The sequence below is a fragment of the Callithrix jacchus genome, chromosome 11, assembly GCF_049354715.1.
Source record: "Callithrix jacchus isolate 240 chromosome 11, calJac240_pri, whole genome shotgun sequence".
Lineage (NCBI taxonomy): Eukaryota > Metazoa > Chordata > Mammalia > Primates > Cebidae > Callithrix > Callithrix jacchus.
In genome coordinates, this window is record NC_133512.1 from 33,494,583 (window position 1) to 33,515,342 (window position 20,760).

General features: G+C 41.8%; 1 protein-coding gene across 10 annotated transcripts in view; it reads right to left on the minus strand.

Moving 5' to 3' along the window:
• The window catches only part of PALS2 (protein associated with LIN7 2, MAGUK p55 family member), a 124,871-nt gene extending 107,293 nt beyond the window's left edge, over nt 1-17,578 (minus strand). For 4 of the 10 annotated variants that reach the window (XM_009002272.5, XM_009002268.5, XM_035253618.3 and 1 more), the window contains exon 1: nt 17,276-17,578. The gene's annotated coding sequence lies outside the window, so the exon portion shown is untranslated. Of the gene's footprint in view, nt 1-16,262; nt 16,511-16,698; nt 17,194-17,275 lie in introns of those variants that run through there. The other 6 variants (XM_009002273.5, XM_078342054.1, XM_035253613.3 and 3 more) reach the window with 4 other exon arrangements.
• Between the last annotated feature and the right edge of the window lie 3,182 nt (nt 17,579-20,760).

Consider the following 20,760-nt stretch of genomic DNA (forward strand, 5'->3'; position numbering starts at 1 on the left):
ACAGAGGAAGAGACAAAATAAATTTGCAGTCTTCAATCTAGAATTGCAGAGTCTGTTGGGAAGGAGGGAATAGAGATGAGAATAAGGACTGAGAGAGCCAAGTCAGTGTTCCATGGTTACATTCTGATGAGTACTGGCATGAAATAATCAAGGGTGGAAACAAACTATAAATACCGACTTGGCTATAGCAAGCTAAGCAAGTTAAATAAAGGTTACTAAAGGTTTTTTTTTTTTTTTTTTAAATCTCAAACATCCAAGTCACGCTATCTCTAGGACAGAAGTTGGAATCAATAACTTTTAAGTGAACATGAGAAAGGATCTGAATAAAATACCCTCAAAAATACCTCCTAGGATTTATAGGCATTTTTTTTTTTCAGGGACAGGGGGCCTTGTTGAAAGTCCTGAAAAGTTTCTTTCAAGAAAGTAATGGTGAATGGAAACTAACTGAATAGTATCTGGCATTTCCAAGTTGAATAGCATAAAATGATAATCTGATACATTTAACATTTTAATTAAGTGCATAGTAAAACTTTCCAAATTTTTTGCAGGTAGCTGACAACTCAGTCTCCTTAACCTTATTTACTCTGTAACATTTTAAATACCTTCATGAAAAATTCCTCTACCTAGTGCTTTTCAAGAACTTAATGCTAAGGATTGGTGAGGGCATACTGAGACTACTTTGTCTCACAAGATATTCCGACCTTTTAAAAACGTAGCTTACATCTTTTTTTCCATTTACCCACATTTCAAAAGATTACTAGTTAAAAAATAAAAAGCGTTTAAATTGATTTGCATAAAAATATGCATGGCTGCCGGGTACAGTGGCTCACACCTATAATCCCAGCACTTTGGGAGGCTGAGGTATGGTGGATCACCAGGTCAGGAGTTCAAGACAACCCTGACTAACATGGCGAAACTCCATCTCTACTAGAAATACAAAAATCAGCTGGGCGTATTGGCACATGTCTGTAATCCCAGCTACCTGGGAGGCGGAGGCAGGAGAATGGCTTGAACTTGGGAAACACAGGTTGCAGTGAGCCAAGATCATGAGATCACACCACTGCACTCCAGGCAAGACTCCATGTCAGGGGGGGAAAAAAAGGCATGATTATCATTTCATTTCAAAAATAAGCAACTTTAATAAACTAAACTTCTTTACTCAATTATCTGAGTTTCTTATATCAAAGCTCTTTATAAGAAACCCAATTATCTGAGTTTCTTATCTGAGCAGCTCCTTATATAAGGAACTAGAAGAATATTAAAGAGGAATAAAAAAGGCAAATAATTTTTTATTTATGTAACTAAAGTTAAATTTTCCATTAACATTTTATTATGTGCATATAGACATACATATTCTAGTAAATAAAAGACACATCCACTTGAAGATAGCCACATTCAAACTTCAAATAGTATTTATTACAGTTAATGATAAAAAGCAATGTTTCTTTTAGAAAAGTAACTCAAGCACTAAGCTGCTAATACCAATAAAGTATTTATAATATTGTACAGATTTATAAATTCTGCCATTAGAGAACTAAAACAAAATTTTCTGAAATATCCAAGAATTTGTAAACAACTGACATTCACCCTCACCATATCACCAGACTGGATGCTGTTCAAATGAGCTGTGACTAGAATTAGTACTCCCAATTCCTTAGTAAGCCATTATTACTAAGTAGAGTTTCATTTTCTTTATATGCATCATATATTGTGTTTGACACAAGATGATGGGAGTTAAATAATTAAAAAAAAATTTTTTTTATTGCATTTTAGGTTGTGGGGTACATGTGCAGAACATGCAAGACAGTTGCATAGGTACACCCATGGCAGTGTATTTTGCTGCCTTTCTCCCCTTCACCCACATTTGGCATTTCTCCCCAGGCTATCCCTCCCCAGCTCCCGCACCCCCCACTGGCCCTCCCCTTTTCCCCCCAATAGACCCCAGTGTTTAGTACTCCCCTCCCTGTGTCCATGTGTTCTCATTGTTCATCACCCGCCTATGAGTGAGAATATGTGGTATTTCATTTTCTGTTCTTGTGTCAGTTTGCTGAGAATGATGTTCTCCAGATTCATCCATGTCCCTACAAACGACACGAACTCATCATTTCTGATTGCTGCATAATATTCCATGGTGTATATGTGCCACATTTTCCCAGTCCAGTCTATCATCAATGGGCATTTGGGTTGATTCCAGGTCTTTGCTATTGTAAACAGTGCTGCAATGAACATTCGTGTGCATATGTCCTTATAGTAGAACGATTTATAGTCCTTTGGATATATACCCAGTAATGGGATTGCTGGGTCAAATGGAATTTCGATTTCTAAGGCCTTGAGGAATCACCACACTGTCTTCCACAATAGTTGAACTAATTTACACTCCCACCAACAGTGTAAAACTGTTCCTTTTTCTCCACATACTCTCCAGCATCTGCTGTCTCCAGATTTTTTAATGGTCGCCATTCTAACTGGCGTGAGATGGTATCTCAATGTGGTTTTGATTTGCATCTCTGTAATGCCAGTGATGATGAGCATTTTTTCATATGATTGTTGGCCTTATATATGTCTTCTTTTGTAAAGTGTCTGTTCATATCCTTTTCCCATTTTTGAATGGGCTTGTTTTTTTCCTGTAAATCTGTTTGAGTTCTTTGTAAATTCTGGATATCAGCCCTTTGTCAGATGGGTAAACTGCAAACATTTTTTCCCATTCTCTTGGTTGCCGATTCACTCTAGTGACTGTTTCTTTTGCCGTGCAGAAGCTGTGGAGTTTGATTAGGTCCCATTTGTCTATTTTGGCTTTTGTTGCCAATGCTTTTGGTGTTTTGTTCATGAAGTCCTTGCCTACTCCTATGTTCTGGATGGTTTTGCCTAGATTTTCTTCTAGGGTTTTTATGGTGCCAGATCTTATGTTTAAGTCTTTAATCCATCTGCAGTTAATTTTAGTGTAAGGTGTCAGGAAGGGGTCCAGTTTCTGCTTTCTGCACATGGCTAGCCAGTTTTCCCAACACCATTTATTAAACAGGGAATCCTTTCCCCATTGCTTGTTTTTGTCAGGTTTATCAAAGATTGTATGGTTGTAGATATGTTGTGTTGCCTCCGATGCCTCTGCTCTGTTCCATTGGTCTATATCTCTGTTTTGGTACCAGTACCATGCTGTTTTGATTACTGTAGCCTTGTAGTATAGTTTGAAATCCGGTAGTGTGATGCCCCCTGCTGTGTTCTTTTTGCTTAGAATTGACTTGGCTATGCGGGCTCTCTTTTGGTTCCATATGAAGTTCATGGTGGTTTTTTCCAGTTCTGTGAAGAAAGTCAATGGTAGCTTGATGGGGATAGCGTTGATTCTGTAAATTACTTTGGGCAGTATAGCCATTTTCACGATATTAATTCTTCCTAACCATGAACATGGAATGTTTCTCCATCTGTTTGTGTCCTCTCTGATTTCGTTGAGCAGTGGTTTGTAGTTCTCCTTGAAGAGGTCCCTTACGTTCCTTGTGAGTTGTATTCCAAGGTATTTTATTCTTTTTGTAGCAATTGCAAATGGCAGTTCGCTCTTGATTTGGCTTTCTTTAAGTCTGTTATTGGTGTAGACGAATGCTTGTGATTTTTGCACATTGATTTTATATCCTGAGACTTTGCTGAAGTTGTTTATCAGTTTCAGGAGTTTTTGGGCTGAGGCGACGGGGTCTTCTAGGTATACTATCATGTCGTCTGCAAATAGAGACAATTTGGCTTCCACCTTTCCTATTTGAATACCCTTTATTTCTTTTTCTTGCCTGATTGCTCTGGCTAGAACTTCCAGTACTATATCGAACAGGAGTGGTGAAAGAGGGCATCCTTGTCTAGTGCCAGATTTCAAAGGGAATGCTTCCAGTTTTTGCCCATTCAGTATGATATTGGCTGTTGGTTTGTCATAAATAGCTTTTATTACTTTGAGATATGTTCCATCGATACCGAGTTTATTGAGGGTTTGTAGCATAAAGGGCTGTTGAATTTTGTCGAATGCCTTCTCTGCAGCAATTGAGATAATCATGTGGTTTTTGTTTTTGGTTCTGTTTATGTGGTGAATTACGTTTATAGACTTGCGTATGTTAAACCAGCCTTGCATCCCCAGGATGAATCCTACTTGATCATGATGGATAAGTTTCTTGATTTGCTGTTGCAATCGGCTTGCCAATATTTTATTGAAGATTTTTGCATCTATGTTCATCATGGATATTGGCCGGAAGTTTTCTTTTCTTGTTGGGTCTCTGCCGGGTTTTGGTATCAGGATGATGTTGGTCTCATAAAATGATTTGGGAAGGATTCCCTCTTTTTGAATTCTTTAGAATAGTTTCAGAAGGAATGGTACCAGCTCCTCTTTGTGTGTCTGGAAGAATTCGGCTGTGAACCCATCTGGACCTGGGCTTTTTTTGTGTGGTAGGCTCTTAATTGCTGCCTCGACTTCTGCCCTTGTTATTGGTTTATTCACAGTTTCAGCTTCCTCCTGGTTTAGGCTTGGGAGGACACAGGAGTCCAGCAATTTATCCATTTCTTCCAGGTTTACTAGTTTATGTGCATAGAGTTGTCTGTAATATTCTCTGATGATGGTTTGAATTTCTGTGGAATCTGTGATGATTTCCCCTTTATCATTTTTTATTACATCTATTTGGTTGTTCTCTTTTCTTTTTTATCAATCTGGCTAGTGGTTTGTCTATTTTGTTGATCTTTTCAAAAAACCAGCTCTTGGATTTATTGATTTTTTTGAAGGGTTTTTCGTGTCTCTATCTCCTTCAGTTCAGCTCTGATCTTAGTTATTTCTTGTCTTCTGCTAGGTTTTGAGTTTTTTTGATCTTGCTCCTCTAGGTCTTTCAATTTTGACAACAGGGTGTCAATTTTGGATCTCTCCATTCTCCTCATATGGGCACTTATTGCTATATATTTTCCTCTAGAGACTGCTTTAAATGTGTCCCAGAGATTCTGGCATGTTGTGTTTTCGTTCTCATTGGTTTTGAAGAACTTCTTTATTTCTGCCTTCATTTCATTGTTTATCCAGTCAACATTCAAGAGCCAGTTGTTCAGTTTCCATGAAGCTGTGTGGTTCTGGGTTGGTTTCTGAATTCTGAGTTCTAACTTGATTGCACTATGGTCTGAGAGACTGTTTGTTATGATTTCTGTTGTTTTGCATTTGCTGAGCAGTGCTTTACTTCCAATTATGTGGTCAATTTTAGAGTAGGTGCGATGTGGTGCTGAGAAGAATGTATATTCTGTGGATTTGGGGTGGAGAGTTCTATAAATGTCTATCAGGTTTGCTTGTTCCAGGTCTGAGTTCAAGCCCTGGATATCCTTGTTGATTTTCTGTCTGGTTGATCTGTCTAATATTGACAGTGGAGTGTTAAAGTCTCCCACTATTATTGTGTGGGAGTCTATGTCTCTTTGTAAGTCATTAAGAACTTGCCTTATGTATCTGGGTGCTCCTGTATTGGGTCCGTATATGTTTAGGATCGTTAGCTCTTCTTGTTGTATCGATCCTTTTACCATTATGTAATGGCCTTCTTTGTCTCTTTTGTTCTTTGTTGCTTTAAAGTCTATTTTATCAGAGATGAGAATTGCAACTCCTGCTTTTTTTTGTTCTCCATTTGCTTGGTAAATCTTCCTCCATCCCTTTATTTTGAGCCTTTGTGTATCCTTGCATGTGAGATGGGCTTCCTGGATACAGCACACTGATGGGTTTTGGATTTTTATCCAATTTGCCAGTCTGTGTCTTTTGATTGGTGCATTTAGTCCATTTACATTTAGGGTTAATATTGTTATGTATGAATTTGATACTGCCATTTTGATGCTAGCTGGCTGTTTTGCTTGTTAGTTGATGTAGATTCTTCATTATGTTGATGCTCTTTAGCATTTAGTGTGATTTTGGAATGGCTGGTACTGGTTGTTCCTTTCTATGTGTAGTGCCTCTTTCAGGAGCTCTTGTAAAGCAGGCCTGGTGGTGACAAAATCTCTGAGTACTTGCTTGCTTGTAAAGGATTTTATTTTTCCTTCACTTATGAAGCTCAGTTTGGCTGGATATGAAATTCTGGGTTGAAAGTTCTTTTCTTTAAGGATGTTGAATATTGGCCCCCACTCTCTTCTGGCTTGTAGAGTTTCTGCCAAGAGATCTGCTGTGAGTCTGATGGGCTTCCCTTTGTGGGTGACCCGACCTTTCTCTCTGGCTGCTCTTAGTGATTTTCTCCTTTATTTCAACCCTCGTGAATCTGACGATTATGTGCCTTGGGGTTGTTCTTCTTGTGGAATATCTTTGTGGTGTTCTCTGTATTTCCTGCATTTGAGTGTTGGCCTGTCTTGCTAGGTGGGGGAAATTTTCCTGGATCATATCCTGAAGAGTATTTTCCAGCTTGGAATCATTCTCTTCCTCACATTCTGGTACACCTCTCAAACGTAGGTTAGGTCTCTTCACATAGTCCCACATTTCTTGGAGACTTTGTTCATTCCTTTTTGTGCTTTTTTCTCTAATCTTGGTTTCTCGTTTTATTTCATTGAGTTGACCTTTGACTTCTGATATTCTTTCTTCTGCTTGGTCAATTCGGTTGTTGAAACTTGTGCATGCTTCGTGAAGTTCTCGTATTATGTTTTTCAGCTCCTTCAATTCATTCATATTCCTCTCTAAGTTATCCATTTTTGTTATCATTTCCTCAAATCTTTTTTCAAGGTTCTTAGTTTCTTTGCATTGATTTAAAACATGTTCTTTTAGCTCACAAAAGTTTTTCATTATCCACCTTCTGAAGTCTAATTCCATCATTTCTTCATTCTTCGTCTAGCTTTGTTCCCTTGCTGGTGAGGTGTTCTGGTTTCAGGTGTTTTCCTCCTTTTTGTGCTGGTTTCTTCCCATCTTTGTGGATTTATCCACCTGTCATCTGAGTAGTTGCTGACTTTTCAATTGGGTCTCTGAGTGGATGCCCAGATTGTTGTTGATGAAATATTTCTGTTACTTGGTTTTCCTTCTACCAGTCTAGACCCTCCACTGTATGACTGCTGAGGTCCACTCCAGGCCCTGCTTGTCTGGGGTGCACCTATAACAGCTGCAGAACAATGAGGGATGCTACCAGTTTCTTTTTCTGCTATCTTTGTCCCAGAATGATGCCTGCCAAATGTCAGTCTTCTGGATATAGAGGGGTCAGGGAGCTGCTTGAGGAGACAGTCTGTGCTTTATAGGAGCTTGAGTGCTGAGCTGTGAGCTCTGTTGTTCATTCAGTGCTGTTAGGTTGCTACGTTTAATTCTGCTGCAGCAGAACTCATAAAAAACCCCTTTTTTTCTCAGTTGCTCTGTCTCGGGGGGTTGGGGCTTTCTTTATGAGTGTCTATTGCGCTGTCCTGCCCAGCTAGGAGGCAGTCTAGTCACTGTTTGCCTGCCGAGGCTCCACACTGCTGGTGTGAGGTCTGCCCTGTTGCTGCAGGCTCTGCCCTGCTGCTGCGATCTCCACCCTGCTGCCACAGGCTACACACCCTGGGGCGGAGTCTTTCTGTTGTGGCGGGTTGCCTTGGCAACGGCAGGCTGCGTCAGCAACGGGAGTGTAACCTCAGTAGGGGCGGATTACCTCGGTAATGGTGGACGCCCCTCCCCCACCGAGCTGCACCGTCCTGGGTTCAGCTGTGCTTGCAGTGAAACTCTCCACCCGGAGCGTTTGGAATCGCCGTTTTGTTTGTCCCACTACGCTGGCCCAAACGCCGTTTCCCTGAAATGTCCTGGCCTGGCTCACTGTCCAAGTCCCGTTCAATCAGATGGATATGCCAATCTGCCCTCTCAAGTCTCAGATTGCCGGTTAAACAGGGCACCTGGACCAGTGCGCTTTGTGTGGAGCGCTGTGGAGCGCCACTGTGCTACAGTGCCGGCCGCCGGCTTACCGGCTGCCAGCTGCACCGGCCGCCAGCTGCACCAGCCAAAACTGCTGCACTGGCGCCCCGCATCTCTTTTATACCTGGGAATTTCCCCGTTCTGTAGGCAACAAAGATCCGTCTGGAAATGTGGCCCTGACTCACCCTCCGTGCGTTCACCGAGAGCTTCAATCCTGGGTTGTTCTCACCGTGCCATCTTGAGTCCGTTCCTCCGGGAGTTATATTTTTTATATGAAAACCAAGTTGTGCAGGGCACCGTGGCTCATGCCTGTAATCCCGGCACTTTGGGAGGCCAAAGTGGGTGGATCACGGGGTCAGGAGTTCAAGACCCTTCTGATCAAGGTGGTGAAATGCTGTCTCTACTAAAAATTACAAAAATTAGCTGGGCATGGTGGCACACACCTGTAATCCCAGCTACTTGGAAGACTGAGGTAGAGAATTGCTTGAACCCAGGAGGTTGCAGTGAGCTGAGATTGTGCCACTGCATTCAAGCCTGGGTGACAGAGCGAGACTCCAGTCTCAAAACAAAAACAAAACAACAACAAAAAAACAAGCAGATGCTTTGGAAAGACCCCCAAAAAAGCAAGTGACAAAATAACAAAATGAAACGAAACAAAATAAACTGCTGCAAAATTAAGGGTATAGAAGTATAAACAATTGAGGAGTCATAAAACATTAGAAATCTAGATTTTATATGCAGATTGCTTCACAATCTTTTAAGTTCTTACTCCAACGCTGGTAATCAGTGATAATGCATTGGCTTATAGAAGAATGATGACCCACAGCGCTGGCAAAAGATGCATACTCAAAGAAAAGACTGACACATGAATGTGCATTTTTAATATATTATTTAAGATATGTGTGAATACTTTTATATGACTCTTCACTTAAATCACTTTCAGTTAACAAAAACTACCACCAGTTCTGATCGAAAGAGATTAAAGGCTTTTACTCATAAGAGAGGTATCAGAATGTTTTCTGATATCCCACAAAAACCTGTTGGCAATAGTGTTTCTCAGCCTCAGCACTACTGACATTTTGGGCTGGATGATTCCTTGTTGCGGGGGGGGGGGGGGGTTGTCCTGTTCACTGTCTTCAGCATCCCTGACCTATACCTCATACATAGCAGTAACAACACTTGTCACAGTATTTGTGACAGCCAAATATTCCTGGAGAGAGTTCAGCAAAATCACCCTGATTGAGAAATACTGAAAAAGGGATGAAGATGGGACAAAAACACTTATCAGCTTCCCCTCCCTTTTCTGAACCATTAAAATTACCATTGTGGTAATTTCAATATAAAGCACCCCCCCCCACCCCAAGATAGCTATGTCTTAATTCCTGACGCCTGGGAATGTCACCGCATTTGGAAAGTTTCACAGATGTGATTAAATTAAAGCTCTTGTGATGGGGAGGTTATTCCAGAGGACACTAAATGCCGTCACAAGTGGGAGATCGATCTCTCTCTTTCTCTCTCTCTCACTCTCTCTCTCACACACACACACACACACACACACACACACGAAAAACAAAGCAGAGAGAGATTTGAAATGCTGGTCTTAAAGACTGCAGTGTGCAGCCACAAGCCAAGGAATGCCAGAAGCCACCAGAAACTATGGAAAAGGCAACAAAATGGGTTCTCCCTTAGATTTTCTGGAGGAAAAATATCCCTGTTGACACCCTGATTTTGGCCCAATTACAGATTTCAGATGTCTGGCCTCCAGAATTGTAAGAGAATAAATGTATTTATACGCCACTAAGTCTGTGGCAATTTGTCACAACAGTCATGGAAAACTAATAAAATCATAAAAAGATTTTACTAACTTAAAAAATATAATTTTTAAATCTGCAACAAGCAAATGAGCAGACAGCATTTGTGTTCTCCAATGTGTGGAGAGCATTTAACATACATTGAAACATGGTGGTATCAATAATATTGCCAAATGCTTATGTCGGCATTAAGTATGACTAAACATCAACCTCTTGATAGCAAGAAGAAAAAACAAAAAAGCTCAAATAGTAAAACTGGATATATATGTCCAGGGCTCATAAGAATGAAAACACATAAATCATCTACTCATGATAAATGTACTTGCCAGTTGTATAAGCGCTGTGTTATAATTTGTTCCGTACTGAAAAGATAAATTATGGATGAGGCCACCTAATGATGGCCATCTTGGAGAACCATGCCTGAACATTCATTAGTAGAAAAGAAACAAGAAGGCAGAGGAGGGAAGAATATGCAAGAGAGTAAAGCAATGGGAATCAATGAGATATCTGCACATGTATTGACCTGGTGAGACAGACCCAAGTTCCAGCATTAGAGTTATCTGAATGATATATAACCTCAAAAGCTATGTTAAATGATTTCATTATTAAAACGGAATATTCCACAGGATGTATTTACACTCAAATAGTGGCTCTTGCAGATTTTAACAATATAATCATGCTCCTGCCCCATACTAGACCTCCTAAATTAGGATCCTTTAGTGTAGGATAGCTCCAAAGGATTCTAATGCTCACTTAGGTAAAGAACCCCCGCCAGAGTCACTTCATGGTAAAATGACCTACAGAACAACATACAAAGTATGTACCTATCCTTCAAGTATGCATTTAACTAAATCATCTTAGTATTTTCCTAAGTTAAAATTTCTCCCAAAATGTACCCCTCTGAGTTCCACCATAGAATTTCTCTAAAAGAATCTCTCACCCCTTCGCTTTTCCTTTCCTAAGCATATGGCCCCTAGTCTGCTCAGATAATCATTTTCCCCACACTTTCTCACAAATGTTTCTTTAGAAGTCCCACATATCTCCAGCTGCCCTATTCTATCTTCTAACAACATTAATCCTATCCAACTAATATCTAACAATAGCCTACAGAACAAAGGAACTATGAAAAAGTTCTGCTAACATGCTATACAATAAGCCAAGATTTATTTTTTTAAAATGTTCTATTGCCTATTCTAATAAATATTCTAAGTACATTTATCAAATAAAATTCAAAATCATTTTTTATAAGATATTTCTTCCAAAAGCATAAAATCATGAACCAGGTCTATAAAAAGGCAATAAGCTAAGCTCCTTCAATTAAATCTTCACTTAGTGCTACTAAGTAGCTAACAAAATGCTGGGCTGTGTGAAGGATACAAAGTGTCTGAAAATCACAGCGATTTATAAACAACTTTACCAGTATTGGAGTAGAAGAAAGGGGAATAGAGAAGATGAGATGAGAATGGTAACTAAATATCACTCAAAAGGTATCTCTCTTTTTGGGGAAGAGGCCAAAAACAAAGCACTGCAAGTTAGTAGTCAAGTAAGTTGTGTATTAACTTTTCGCCCTCCCACAAACATCTCTATCAATTAATGCATATTTCGAGACTTTTCTGTTTACCTTAATGCTCCTCAGAAATTTCAATCACATAAAATTTTGATTTGTGCTTCCACCAACAATGTGAGAACCCGTTAACCTCTATCCTCCTCAAAAGTATTATCAAACATTTTTCATCTGTTGATATGTGAAAAAGTATCTTATAGTTTTTATTCATAATATTTTTATGTGTGAAGTTGAATACCTTTACATATGATTACAAAACACTTGCATTTCCTTTTCTGAGAATTACTCTGTTCATGATCTTTGCCCACTTGACGGTTAGTCTTTTTCTAACTGGTTGGTAGGTACTTTATATATTAAGGAAGTTAGACTCTCGTTTCTCATACAAATTGCAAATACTTCTACCAGTTCCTCCATTACCATGCTATTTTTATTTTCTCTCCTTTTTGTATATATTTTGTCTTCCTCAATAAAACTGCAAATCATCCCCATGAAGGATATATTTCTTTTATATATCTCCAGGAGAATGCTTTTTAGATACTTCAGATTTCAAGATCAAATTTAAAAAGACGAAGAGTTGGATGTTTTGCAGCTGTTGAATAAGTACAAACATTAATTATTACAGGGGCACCTACTTGGATTGTCTGTTTAATCCCATTACGTGTGGTTACAGCAAGTAAAACCAAGTTCTAATAATGAGATACGGTTTATTGAGCAGGGAAGAATTAGATGAACCTTTCTCCAGTTTCCTAGGCTGGTACCATGACAATTCAGAAGCTGCTGGTGGCCATACTTTCCACGAAGAGGACTAGGAAGCGGTCTTCTGCAGCCAGAGAAGGAATGAAGCAAATGCACAGAGAAGAACAGAGAAAAGAAAAAAACGTGCCCTGCAGGCACTGGAGTCCTAGTCCTTGCATTCCACTGGACATTGGCTGCCTCTTAACAATAAATCCCCCTTAACTAAAACAGCAAGAATGGATTTCTATCACTTATGGCCAAAAGAGACCTTTTTACTCTATCATTTTATAAAGGGCATTTTAACATCAAAACCTCAGGAAGAACATGACCTCAGATTTTTTTTAAAGGATGATTTATTTAATGACAGCTATGTGCCAGAACAGGTCTAAGTCCTTGAAACATAATGTTAATCAAAAGAGACAAGATCAGTGGGGTGTGGTTGTTCGCTTAAGATCCCAGTGCTTTGAGGCACTGAGGCGAGAGAATCCCTTGAGGTTAGGAGTTTGAGAGCAGCCTGGGGAACATAGTGAGAAGTGAGACTCCATCTCTGCAAAAACAAGTTTTTTTAATTAGCTGGGCATGGTGGTTGTTGCCTGTAGTCCTACCTACCAGGAGACTGAGGTGGGAGGATCACTTGAGCCTAGGAGTTCCAGGCTGCAGTGAGCTGTGATCATACCACTGCACTCCAGCCTCGGTGACAGAGTGAGATTCTATCTCAAAAACAAAAACAAAAAAAGACAAGATCATTGATATCATGGGGCTTATATGCTAGCGAGTATGCAGATTATAAAATAATACAAAAATATAATTTCAGATAGTGATAAATGGTTTGCAGATTTTTTTTTCCTGAGACGTAGTTTCACTCTTGTTCCCCAGGCAATGGCATGATCTTGGCTCACTGCAACCTCCGCCTCCTGGGTTCAAGCAATTCTCCTGCCTCAGCCTCCTGAGCAGCTGGAATTATAGGCATGCACCACCACACCCAGTTAATTTTGTATTTTTAGTAGAGACGGGGTTTTTCCATGCTGGTAAGGTTGGTCTCCAAATCCCGACCTCAGGTGATCTGCCTGCCTTGGCCTCCCAAAGTGCTGGGTTTACAGGCGTGAAGAAATTTTTAAATAAAAAAGGTAATGGGATAGAGGGAGATGAGCCTAGTGTCATTCTGGAAGGATGGTTAGGTAGTAATGCTTGCCTGCAAAGGTGATACCTGAACTACAACATGAAATGATTAAAAGGAGTCACTCATGTAATGACTTAGGAAAAGAGTTCCAGACAGAGTGAACGGAGTGCAAAAGCCCTAAGCTAGGAGCAAGTCATGGCACTGATGAGGAACAAAATGAAGGGCAATGTAGATGAAATATAGTAAAAAGTGGAGGAAGAGGGCATAGAAATGATAGATTTAAGAGGGAAAGATGTAAACTAGCAAAGGACGGATTAGATCATGTACAAAACTAGCAAGCAATAGAAAGGATTTTAAAATAACTTGAGCTTTATGAAATACTCATTATATTACTTTGAATTCTCATTTTGCCTTGAGTCAGTGATAACTTTGACAGATAGGCCTTTAGAATCTTCCATTCCCAAGTCCTTAACACAGTCCTAAAGTTGGCCAGAAATGAATATATTCCTAAGCAGAAAGTATCTCTTCTAATACACTATATTTAAAAAAGGAAAAAAGAACTTTTGGATGAAAGCAGTCATCTTAAAGGAAAGAAGGAAAACAACTAGGATGAAGGAATAATAGAAACGACTTCAAATTTTGTTCTGTTCATTACTCTGTGAATAAATTTACCATATAAAGATTACAGAAAGGTCTTTGAATTAGTCTATCATAATTAAGGAAGGTCATAAAACTTAGGTTCTTTCTAAACTACCATAAATGTAACAGCCTGTTTACTGAGTTTATTATTATTGAACTGGACATTAACGAAGTTAAATACCATCAGAAAAGAAAAAGTAGAAACCAGTCTTCTGACTTTATTACCCCTGGTAAGAATGGTCACAGCTTAATGGTCAACAAAGTTGTGGGCTTTAATCTTATCTCTATGACTATGATAGAGGAAGAACTTCCCCTCTGTGGTGAAATGAACACTAAAATTAGGTACATGGGATGCTTCACTATCTTCTCCAAAAGTTTTTTTATAAGAAGACACCAATATGTTTAAAGAGGTTTGGATATAGTTATACATCATGGAAGAGTGATGATCTTTCTAGATCCTTCCAGACAACTTATATCTGTGTACACTAAGCAAGTAATTAAACCTACACTGCTTCTAAGATTAATGCAAGTCAAGTCAGATCTGTGAAAGCTATAATATATTCAGGAATCTTATCTTTCATTATGTTAGATGTATACTTAGACCACTTAACAGTAGACTGTTAATAACAGAGTCTATAAAGAATGATACTTTGTGAGCGTGGTGTGAGTTAAAGAAAGAAAAGTCATTAAACACCTTGATTGAGCCTTGCTTCTGAGTGCATCCTCCTCAGCACACTTACCAGCAGTTTGGCAAAGTGCCCAGGATGATTAGCATCCAAGGTATATGTAGAGGAGGAATATGGTTAAGCCCAATTGTAAAGTCTCCCCCCAGTGGTCAGATAAAAGTAACAGAAAAGGAGGAAAATCATTGCAGCTTCTGTGAGACTCAACAGGAACACTAAGCAAAACTGGTCCCTACAACAAAAAAATAAAATATTTAATTCAATAATGGCGCTGTATCAGAGAAGAGATCTCTTGTACTTATCTGCTCTTATATTTATAAATGTGAAGACCACTTTTCTAAAGAAAGAACCTAAAGTTAAAACAAAACTAGCATAGTTTTTCTCAGCATAATTTTTAAGGAATAACTGACATATTCCCAAACAGTTTAGAATCTGTTTTATCATATGGGTAAGTGTTCATTCTTCCTGAAATAAATATCGGCACATCGCTTACATGGTTAACTATACTTACCTGAAGTAGAGTTCTGATAAAAAAAAAAAAATTAGTGACATTTCAAATGAATCACTCTGGAAAGAAAAATTATTAACTATTATATACCTAATGAGAGATTTACAAGATACTCTTTTTCAAAAGTCACCTAGCAATAGGTATTTATAGTAGAGTAGGCGATGTTAAAAGTATAAATGGATTCTCTTACCCCTTTTTATTTTCTTGCTGTCTTGTACAACTCGCCTTTGACCAGCACTAATCCTGTATGATTTGTAACTCTCTCAGCAATAATTTGCTGATGCTACTCAATTTTAATAAAGCTCAGATGTCAAAAAATATGAAAGGCATTTAATTAAAACATCTGTTGTCTTCTGCTAATCCATTATTAAGTAGTAAAGTATGTAAAGGGATAGTAAATATTCAAACAAGCAACTTCAATTTTAAAACAACTTTTCAAAAGGTAACACATAATCACAATGATGTCTTCTTGGTTATCTCAAGCTAAAAAGAGGGGAGCGGGGAGAGAAAGAAGCAGGCTATGTAGTCTTCTGGAACAATTTCAGCCTAAAATGAGACTGAGAAAGAAGCAAACTGCTCCCTCAAATGTTTAAAAATATGATTCATTTTTAAAAATCCAACAGTTGGTCTAAAGAAAAAAAAAAAAGAGATTCTGTCTTATATAGAGCTACTAAACTTGCTTAAGCACCTTCATTTTTCCAGTGTTGATTTAACCTAGAATGTAAAATAATTCATTTTGACATTCCAGATGGAAAAGAATTTCGGTGGCATCAGTAAGAACACATACACAACCTCTTCTATAAAGATGGTGTGCAGCCTCCATAGGACAAAACTGAGCAATTAAAAGTGTTACCATTTGCGTATTATGTAATCGTAGTCTAGAATATAAAAAACATGGACCTTAAAGGGTAACACATCGTGTAAACACGTATATAAACACCTGTTTAAATAGATGATACATTAAAGGTACAAATGACCTCAAAATGACACAATCCACAAAAGTTCTTTGTTTACTGTTAGTTAATAAGGCCTCAGAAGACAGAACTATAATCAGGCCTACCACTCTGTCATCACTGCACAGTAGATGCCTACAATAAATAAGCAATATCACTTGAGGTCCACTGCTATACCTACATAAGGAAACTACCGCATTACTAACAATATTACCTCGCCTGATATATTCGACCAACATAAGTTTACAAATGATTTGCTTGATTTCATGGGAAGAAATGGCTGCTAAATCATACTCCAATTTAAGAGCATTTTAACGCACCCCAAACGTTCTCAGCTACATTACAAGACCACTTGAAGCACAAAGTAAAATTCCAGGACTCTCCAAAGGCGCAGGAAAGAGTAAAATGTGGCTAGCCTGACCTTAACCGGCTGTTGATAAGTAATGCGGAGAATTTTCTGAGCTTCCCGGTCAGTCTTCAGTTCTCTTCTTCGCTTCAGTCCCCACCCCCTACACAGATGCACACCCAGCTGATGGAAGTTTAACACATGTAATCTCGAGCTGCAATCCCAGAAACTGTTAAGACTGAGAATAAACTCCCAATAAACTGTTAAAAAGTCCTTCTGCAAAAACATCTACCAACCAATCCACATCCCGTCACCACACAATTGACTCCCTCAATTGACTCCCCTGCTGACCCTCCACCCAGCCACCAAAAAAAAAAAAAAAGCCCCGACACCTATCCGGTTTCAGACAAATGTACCCAGGACCCGGGAGCACGACCTCAGCAGCGAACGCCCCCGGAGCAGCGTGTGCTCGGCCCACAGCCACTTTGGCCAAACAACTGGAGTCTTGTACCTCGGAAGTAGCAGCGGTAGTTGGAGAAAGCCTCCCCTCCACCCGCCAGGAACTCCGAGCTCGGGAAAGAACCGGTAGCCAGAGGAATCGCCCCCTCTCGGGACCGACCCCGGAGGTGTCAGTCACAGCAACACCGCCCCCGTGCCAGCTCTCCATTCATGCTCCACCACGACTCCCGCCGCAGAGGTGTCGGCGCCCGAGCCCCGCGCCCAGAGGGGCCCCGCGCGTCTGCGGCCCTAGCCCCCGCCAGGGAGCGCGTGGGGAGCGGCGGCCAGCAGCATGGGCCAGACACGTTGCCGCGCTCCGGCCCGCCCCGCGGCCCGCAGCCCCAGAGCCATGAGCCGGGTCGAGCGACCCTTCCGCACGGGCTGGGCCGGGGGCGACGAACAGCCTCCCTGCCCGCGCCGCCTCCAGCTCCCGGGTCCCTTTGCCCCCGCCCGCCGAAGCCCAGGTGCCGAGGGGCGGGGCGGGCCAGGGTCCCCGCGTGGCGCGCCGCGGCGAGCAACAGGGCGCCCCCGGCCAGCCCGGCGCGCGACGCGACCGTTACCAGAGCGGGGTTGGGGCCCCGACAACTCACCGGCTCGCACCTCAGCCGCCTCCGCGCCGCCGCCGCCGCCGCCGCCGCTCCGGGTCGCTCCCCGCCGCCACTGCTCTCCCTCAGCCACAGGCACCGCCGAGCAGCCCCATCTGCAAACTCGGGGCTCGTAGTTGGGAATTGGAAATGCGTCTCTCACTGCCCACCGTTTCCCTTTCCCTCCTCTCTCTCCCTCGCTCCCCACTCCGCCCCAGCTCCGGTCGCCCCCGCCGCTGCCTCCGCGCGCGCGGCCAGCCTCCCCTCAGCCGCCCTCCTCCTCCTCCACCTCCAGCCGCCGCCGCCACTGCCGGGGCGCGCTCCCTGCGGGCCTCGCGCGTGCGCCGGACGCCGGGGCGCGCGCGCTCGGGCGCGAGGAGGCGCCACAGCCTCCGGGAAGCCGGGCCCCGCCCCTCCCGTCGCGGCGCTGCGCGGCGCCCAGGTGGAGCCCCCTCCCAGCCTCGGAGGGCTCCGCCTGACTGCGCTCGGCGCCCTTCCTCCTCGCTGCGCGGCTCCCGGCCCTGCGCCAGCCCGGGGGGCGCTACCGCGCCCGCTAGAGAGGGTTTGTCGGACCCAGTCCCCGCCGGGTCTGCCAAACCGAAATCACCGCTGGGCAAGATACTCCACGGGCATAAAAGAGGCTCCGCCCTGCCCTTTCTGAGAGTTTTACATTCAAGAACCCGATCCTGAGGCACAAAAGAGAAATGGAACTGGAAGAAAAGCCTCTGGAAAAATCTCCCCCTCCCCCTTCACACACACCCCTGGTTCTGATGTGTATTTGGCAGGTTCTACGGCGCTGACTGTGTCCTTCATGAATTTTCTCCCAAAGGCCCTACCGGGCAGTGTGATTCATACTCGAGGAGATGGATGGACGCTGACTCTTTTCATAGCACCGAGGCTCCCATAGAACTCCCGGGGCCGGCTTTGCTAAACACTCCCTGGACACAATTGTTCAGCTCCTCCCCAGCATCTGGGCTTCCCAGACCTCGAAAGGGTGGGGTTGGGGAGGGCATGCCATCCTTTCAGCCTGGACTCTGCGTAGAGCCTGGTGAACTATGATGAGTGTGTGTGTAGATGACACATTTTGACAAGAGTGCAGATTTAATTTTTCACTTGAAAGAAACTGAGCAATGCACTGCAGCAGAGACTTCTGGCTAGAAAAACACAGCAAGTCAGCCAGAGAACTTCCTATCCCCTTAAAACAGCTCTGTGAACCCTCAGACCTGTGACGGGAGGCTTTTGGAAAAACTGTGTTCTTCCTAAAATTGAATAATGTAATTTATATCTTACAAGATGCTTACTGCAGTCTTTTCAAAACATGACTACAGAAAGTGCAAGTCAAACTTCACATGTGTATCAGGTGGCCTCCTCTGTGCAGCCTTTCCTGGCTTCTCTTGGGCACTTTGCACAAACCAGACCATTGATAAATGTTTGCAGAATAAGTGCGTGCATCATGGCCCTTTGAATTCAGAAATGGAGTTATAATTTGTATTGTCTCCTCTCTTTGTGAATGTGGCAGGCACGGAAGGGAGAGAGAAAATACTATTGATGAGATATATTAAGAAGGCCCAGTGTCCGAAACAGTGATTTTTGTCTTTATCCTCAACCAAGCAACAAAGATTAATTTCCTTTTCCATTAGGATCATTAATTTTGCAAACCAACATTCAGGGGGGCCTTGTACAGTGTTAATTTAGGACCTTCTTTCCTGGAACAGCAAACCCAAGGAAAGGTAATTGGAAGCATTTAGGGAGAATCAAACCTGCCCAGAGCACAGAGTAGCTTTGGGTCCCCTGTAGTTAGGCTGGCTGGATGAAATGAAGCGGAATGGGCTCGGAGCCCAAGGCAGAGACAAAGTGGAAGAAGGATGAGGCTTGTCTTCTCAGGGTGTCAGTAAGACCTTTTAGGTCTTTCTTGCTGCCCCAAGCTTACTTGCTTCCCACAGGACACCCATGGGTCCTCCCTGCTGTGCCTTACCCAGGCTTGTGAACTATTCTCCTGTCTGACCCCTACCTTACCACATCCCTGTGGACCCAGCTATAGGTGGGTCTGAATGTCATTTCCAGATGTGTTACTGATTCCTAATAGTGCACTTTTATTTTCTCAGGGGTCTTCTGGAAACAGCATCCTTACCTACTCTACCCCTGCTCTCTGCAAGTAAAAAGATGTTGACTGAGGAAGTTTTAGGAAGGGAGTCTTAGGGGAGGCTCTGCCCCTCAAATTACAGGCAGACCTACCTGACATATAGCTGGTTACCACTCCTGGCCAACTCCCTTATCTCTTCATCTACCAGAGACCCAGCATTTGGGAGCAGGAATGCAGGAACAATTATCTTTCATTTGCAGTTCCAAGTCTGTTCTCTAAGTAATGACAGAAGCTATCAGATGGAGGTTATCACTGCTGTAAGACTCAGGTTCATCCTTAGCGTCAGAAAAAATGATTCTGCTCCAATAACTGTCTTTGATTGCTTCCCTTCAGGAAGCTCTTGCCAGTGAAGTTCCTCTCTCAGTGTCTATATATTATCAAATACTCATATACAGTTATATTAGGAAGCACTACTTCCTTTATAAATAATACTCTTACTTTATAACATTCTGCCCTTTCTCTAAACTTTAAAGGTGGGACATGCTAGGATAAATTTAAATTGTTCTCAACAAAACATTGGAACTCCCATCATTGCTTTCCAGCTCAGCTTTCTGAGAGGTCATTATACTGAGATACCACCATCCATTTCCCATACCTGTTACAAATTCTTCATTCCAAGAAAGGGGAATGATATGATTGAGAATGATGGTGAGTCTTTCTCTTCAGTGTCCTTAATAGTCTGACTTTTCATTTCCTTCAAGGTTACTCTAAAGGGATCATAATTTTACCACAGCCCAGTATCTCCTAACAGTGATTCAATTTAAAATCTGAATTTTGATTCTTAATTCAGGAGCACCCCTCACTCAATTTTGTTTCCTCCTTTAAATATAAACAACATATACTTTTAACATGTTACATTTTCTTTTCTGGCCTGCTTTGCTCCTACAGAAGTTGGGAATTTTCCTAATAGTAAAGGCCCCAAATTTTAGCAGAAGCAACTGTGTGCTTGTTTTTCAACTAATCCATCATAGTAAAAGCAGTGACACTCCTGGAGGGTAGCTTTATTTAAAAATGCAACTGGCATGCATCACCAAGTCCAACCAAATTTTCCTTTAGAATACTTTATTTAGCTTCACCTCTTTTATCTCTGCTCACAAAGCTAGGTCAGATTCCAATTTCCAGCCTTTTTGCTAACCTTTCTAATTCTAGCCTCTCTCTTGTTTCCCTGCAATTTATCCTATACTCAAAGCAGTGCTTCTTAATTTTTGGCTCTTTATTGGAATCATCCAGAGAACTTTAAGAAACAAAACAAAGCACTGATGCTTTGGTGCCACCCCAGACTTAATTGTCCTGGAGCACAGCCTGGGTGCCAGGATTTTTCAGAGCTCTCCAGGTAACTCTAATATGC